The sequence below is a fragment of the Dermacentor andersoni genome, unplaced genomic scaffold (genome assembly GCF_023375885.2).
Source record: "Dermacentor andersoni unplaced genomic scaffold, qqDerAnde1_hic_scaffold ctg00000699.1, whole genome shotgun sequence".
NCBI classification, from domain to species: Eukaryota; Metazoa; Arthropoda; class Arachnida; order Ixodida; family Ixodidae; genus Dermacentor; species Dermacentor andersoni.
In genome coordinates, this window is record NW_027315379.1 from 1,380 (window position 1) to 7,500 (window position 6,121).

The 6,121-nt window shown below is 59.8% G+C and overlaps 1 non-coding gene across 1 annotated transcript; it reads left to right on the forward strand.

The window, feature by feature from the left end:
- Window positions 1-3,030: 3,030 nt before the first annotated feature.
- On the forward strand, window positions 3,031-4,845 carry LOC140214874 (small subunit ribosomal RNA). The gene has a single exon (XR_011891802.1). It is a non-coding gene; the product is annotated as a small subunit ribosomal RNA (ribosomal RNA).
- The last annotated feature ends 1,276 nt before the right edge of the window (window positions 4,846-6,121 follow it).

The window sequence follows — 6,121 nt, forward strand, 5'->3', positions numbered from 1 at the left end:
AGAGACAAAGTCCGAAACCGCGTGTGCCGGGGCGGCGCGAGCGCGACGCCTTTGACGCAACTTTTGCGTACAAGCCGCCGCACGGCCACGACGGAGCCGGTGTCACCCTGCAGAGGGCTGCACTATAGCACGCCGGGAACCGGCAAAGAACCGCGCAGACGTCGTCGTTGGCCGCGGCGTTGCCGCGAGCACGCGAAGAGACAAAGTCCGAAACGACGTCAGCCGGGGCGTCGAGCACGCCGCCCGCACTGTTCGCACGCGTGCTCGGAAATGGCGAAGGGGCCGCGCTAGCGTGCCTTGAATCGGTGAGCGGCGGTACCGCGGCGATCGCCAGAGCTCGAATCCGCCCTGCAAAAGCCAAATATTGGCGCTCGGCTCGGCGCAGTACGCCGCCGCGTCGCACGAGTACGGCCCCATGGAGGTCTGGGCACTTATCGCTGCTACTGTAAGGGGCCGTACGGCCCCGGCCGACATTGTACCGTAGTGCGATTTTCGGCTTGCGCGTGCTCGTGGCGTAGTCCGCGCACCGTTCCGACGTCGACAATCGTGCCCACGACTACGCGAGCGCTGGAAGAGACAAAGTCCGAAACCGCGTGTGCCGGGGCGGCGCGAGCGCGACGCCTTTGACGCAACTTTTGCGTACAAGCCGCCGCACGGACACGACGGAATCGCTGGCATCCCGCACGCAGCTGCATTGTGTCACGCCGGCAATCGTTGAAACACCACGCAGTCGTCGGCGTCGGGCCCCGACATGGTTGCGAGCGCTGGAAGAGACAAAGTCCGAAACCGCGTGTGCCGGGGCGGCGCGAGCGCGACGCCTTTGACGCAACTTTTGCGTACAAGCCGCCGCACGGCCACGACGGAGCCGGTGTCACCCTGCAGAGGGCTGCACTATAGCACGCCGGGAACCGGCAAAGAACCGCGCAGACGTCGTCGTTGGCCGCGGCGTTGCCGCGAGCACGCGAAGAGACAAAGTCCGAAACGACGTCAGCCGGGGCGTCGAGCACGCCGCCCGCACTGTTCGCACGCGTGCTCGGAAATGGCGAAGGGGCCGCGCTAGCGTGCCTTGAATCGGTGAGCGGCGGTACCGCGGCGATCGCCAGAGCTCGAATCCGCCCTGCAAAAGCCAAATATTGGCGCTCGGCTCGGCGCAGTACGCGGCCGCGTCGCACGAGTACGGCCCCATGGAGGTCTGGGCACTTATCGCTGCTACTGTAAGGGGCCGTACGGCCCCGGCCGACATTGTACCGTAGTGCGATTTTCGGCTTGCGCGTGCTCGTGGCGTAGTCCGCGCACCGTTCCGACGTCGACAATCGTGCCCACGACTACGCGAGCGCTGGAAGAGACAAAGTCCGAAACCGCGTGTGCCGGGGCGGCGCGAGCGCGACGCCTTTGACGCAACTTTTGCGTACAAGCCGCCGCACGGCCACGACGGAGCCGGTGTCACCCTGCAGAGGGCTGCACTATAGCACGCCGGGAACCGGCAAAGAACCGCGCAGACGTCGTCGTTGGCCGCGGCGTTGCCGCGAGCACGCGAAGAGACAAAGTCCGAAACGACGTCAGCCGGGGCGTCGAGCACGCCGCCCGCACTGTTCGCACGCGTGCTCGGAAATGGCGAAGGGGCCGCGCTAGCGTGCCTTGAATCGGTGAGCGGCGGTACCGCGGCAATCGCCAGAGCTCGAATCCGCCCTGCAAAAGCCAAATATTGGCGCTCGGCTCGGCGCAGTACGCCGCCGCGTCGCACGAGTACGGCCCCATGGAGGTCTGGGCACTTATCGCTGCTACTGTAAGGGGCCGTAGGGCCCCGGCCGACATTGTACCGTAGTGCGATTTTCGTCTTGCGCGTGCTCGTGGCGGTGTCCGCGCACCGTTCCGAAGTCGACAATCGTGCCCACGACTACGCGAGCGCTGGAAGAGACAAAGTCCGAAACCGCGTGTGCCGGGGCGGCGCGAGCGCGACGCCTTTGACGCAACTTTTGCGTACAAGCCGCCGCACGGCCACGACGGAGCCGGTGTCACCCTGCAGAGGGCTGCACTATAGCACGCCGGGAACCGGCAAAGAACCGCGCAGACGTCGTCGTTGGCCGCGGCGTTGCCGCGAGCACGCGAAGAGACAAAGTCCGAAACGACGTCAGCCGGGGCGTCGAGCACGCCGCCCGCACTGTTCGCACTCGTGCTCGGAAATGGCGAAGGGGCCGTGCTAGCGTGCCTCGAATCGATCGGCCGGGGGCCCCGTAGGGCGACAGAAAGGCAATTGTGCAGGAAACCGTACTGGCCATTAGCGAGAAATTGCCGTTCGCGCATTCGGTAGACGCGCTGCGCTTTCACGACTTCGGCATTGTGCTGCCGACGTAAGCTTTCAATCTTGCTCGCGGCGTTACGAGGCGGCACGATTTTCGCCAAACGCTCGTCGAAAGTGGCACGAGTACGGCCCCATGGAGGTCTGGGTACTTATCGCTGCTATATATGGGGGGTCCCAGAGAGCAGTCGCCCCCAAAGCGACCTGGGTGTTTGATATGCGGCGGGCTTCGTGCCCGTCAAGCGTGTCCCCGGTATCGCTCCCGTGGATCCCACAGCTGACGTCTGCAGCCTCATCCGCTTGATGCGTTAGGGGCTGGTTGTCGGACGACGCTTTTTCCACGATATCGAAGTGTGTTCCGCATCGTCCTCGGACGAATCAAATACGAAAGCGCCGAAGGCGCGGGCGTGACCCGTCGCCTAGCGGCTTTGCCGTCTCGGCTACGTTGCAAGTGTCGGTCGGTCCACCAGTGCTGCGGGCTCGAGAGAAACCGCAAGCCGCGATCGAGTCGACACAACCGGTCTATCGAGAATGTTGCGTGCTTCTTGCCGCGTGGCGATACCCGGCCCTGCGGGGAGGGCGCCGTAGCGAGCTCGAACGCCGTCGTCTCGGACTGTGCAAAGTGCTACCCTTTGCGAGAACGAAGCGTGTTGGGGCGCCTGAAGGTGGCCTCGGCATCGCAAAAACGGCGTCCGGCCCTGCTTGAAAGGCTGGACGCGCAGTTGAACGATTACCTGGTTGATCCTGCCAGTAATCATATGCTTGTCTCAAAGATTAAGCCATGCATGTCTAAGTACATGCCGAAATAAGGCGAAACCGCGAATGGCTCATTAAATCAGTTATGGTTCCTTAGATCGTTTCTTCCTACTTGGATAACTGTGGCAATTCTAGAGCTAATACATGCAGTGAGCCTGAAGCCCTTTGGGCGACGGGTGCTTTTATTAGACCAAGATCGATCGGGTTTCGGCCCGTATTGTGTGGTGACTCTGGATAACTTTGTGCTGATCGCATGGCCACGAGCCGGCGACGTTTCTTTCAAGTGTCTGCCTTATCAACTTTCGATGGTAGGTTACTTGCTTACCATGGTTGTTACGGGTAACGGAGAATCAGGGTTCGATTCCGGAGAGGGAGCCTGAGAAACGGCTACCACATCCAAGGAAGGCAGCAGGCGCGCAAATTACCCACTCCCGGCACGGGGAGGTAGTGACGAAAAATAACAATACGGGACTCTTTTGAGGCCCCGTAATTGAAATGAGTACACTCTAAATCCTTTAACGAGGATCAATTGGAGGGCAAGTCTGGTGCCAGCAGCCGCGGTAATTCCAGCTCCAATAGCGTATACTAAAGCTGCTGCGGTTAAAAAGCTCGTAGTTGGATCTCAGTTCCAGACGAGTAGTGCATCTACCCGATGCGACGGCTCGGACTGAACATCATGCCGGTCCTTTCTTGGTGCACTTCATTGTGTGCCTCGAGAAGGCCGGTGCTTTTACTTTGAAAAAATTAGAGTGCTCAACGCAGGCGAGTCGCCTGAATAAACTTGCATGGAATAATAGAACAAGACCTCGTTTCTGTTCTGTTGGTTTTTGGAATACGAGGTAATGATTAAGAGGGACAGACGGGGGCATTCGTATTGCGGCGCTAGAGGTGAAATTCTTGGACCGTCGCAAGACGAACTACTGCGAAAGCATTTGCCAAGAATGTTTTCTTTGATCAAGAACGAAAGTCAGAGGTTCGAAGGCGATCAGATACCGCCCTAGTTCTGACCATAAACGATGCCAACCAGCGATCCGCCTGAGTTACTCAAATGACTCGGCGGGCAGCTTCCGGGAAACCAAAGTGTTTGGGTTCCGGGGGAAGTATGGTTGCAAAGCTGAAACTTAAAGGAATTGACGGAAGGGCACCACCAGGAGTGGAGCCTGCGGCTTAATTTGACTCAACACGGGAAAACTTACCCGGCCCGGACACTGGGAGGATTGACAGATTGAGAGCTCTTTCTTGATTCGGTGGATGGTGGTGCATGGCCGTTCTTAGTTGGTGGAGCGATTTGTCTGGTTAATTCCGATAACGAACGAGACTCTAGCCTATTAAATAGGTGCGGGGTTCCCAGCACCTTACAACCTTCTTAGAGGGACAAGCGGCTCCTAGCCGCACGAAACAGAGCAATAACAGGTCTGTGATGCCCTTAGATGTCCGGGGCCGCACGCGCGCTACACTGAAGGAAGCAGCGTGTCTTTATCCCTGTCTGAAAGGACTGGGTAACCCGTGGAACTTCTTTCGTGATTGGGATAGGGGCTTGCAATTGTTCCCCTTGAACGAGGAATTCCCAGTAAGCGCGAGTCATAAGCTCGCGTTGATTACGTCCCTGCCCTTTGTACACACCGCCCGTCGCTACTACCGATTGAATGATTTAGTGAGGTCTTCGGACCGATGTCCGGCGCGGCCTTTCGGTTGCGCCGGTCTGTTGGAAAGATGACCAAACTTGATCATTTAGAGGAAGTAAAAGTCGTAACAAGGTTTCCGTAGGTGAACCTGCGGAAGGATCATTACCGGATTGTGAAGGGTGGCGAGCGCCATTGTTTCTACCCCGTGTGGGTGAAGCAGCTCGCTGCGCCCGACGCTTTCCGCCGCTGGCCCCGCTTGGACGCGGGGACGGCTATACCCGAACATGCCGGGGACTGCCTGAATTTTGAGGGGCGCCCCGTGCCAAATTTGTTGCGCCCAGTGGACGCCGGCTGCAACCTTGGACGGTTGGCTTGGCCGCGCCCGCGGGTAGAAACGGCGTAACGCACACTGGGTGGGCTTTCTGTCCGCTTTGGCGCTCTTGCGCGGAATGGGAGTAAGACGACCCGACCTGCTGCTTTGCCCAGTACGAGGGGAACGGCGAAGCGTGCGGTCGGTCAAGGAACTGACGGTCGAGAGCTAATGCCGCTGCCGCTTAGTACACACACGGAACCGTGGTGCGAGCGCTCTCCCGTCCTCCGCGGCAAACGCTGCCGAGTCTGAAAAGGCTGGCGGCTGCCGGTCGCTTCCTGCGGCGAGTATGGAGTAACGACCCGACTTTGTTGCCACCCAAGTACTAAAGGAACGGTGTGGCGCTCGGTCGGTCATGGAAACTGTCGGTATGAGGGTGCGGCTGCCAAGTACGGAAGGAACCGTGGCCTAAAGTGCTCTCCCGTCCTCCGCGGCAAATGCCACCGAGTCCGAAAGGGCCGGAGGCTGCCGGTCGGCTCCTGCTCGTGACGCGCGAGGTGTCGAGATCGCGGTTTAATGCGACGACGTCTGCAGGCTATTCGCCCGCCGCCGAGGGAAAGGCGGCGTTGCTGCGAAGTACCGAAGGAAACGCGGCTTTGCTACGTCGGAAGCGTTCTGCGGTTAGCGGACTTGTGCGCTTTGGGAAGGCGCCGCACGTCGAAAGAGGAAGTACGGACAGACGAGGGACTGTAGTCCCGGTTTCGAACGCACTTGCGGCCAGGCCCTTGCTGGCTTCGTCTTCCGCCTCAAGTAGACTTGTTGTGGCGCCGGCGCAGGGAGCCGTCCCTGGCACTGGCCGAGTGGTTTTGGAGAGCTGCGCGAGTACGCGCGCCGGGCTCTTGTCTTTCGTCTCAAGTAGGCTGTTGGATCAACAGCGGTTATGCTGCGGCGATCTGCCGATGCGAAAGTGTGTGTGTGTTTGAGGCCCTTCTATGAACCTACTGCTGACTGAAGCGAAGCACGTCGATGGGGGTGAAGCCCTGCCCGTGGCCGTGTAGCCGTTAAAGACTCCACAGCGGCTTAGCCCTAATCATGGCTCTGTCGCTCTTTGCAATTTTTAGTGGAGCGATG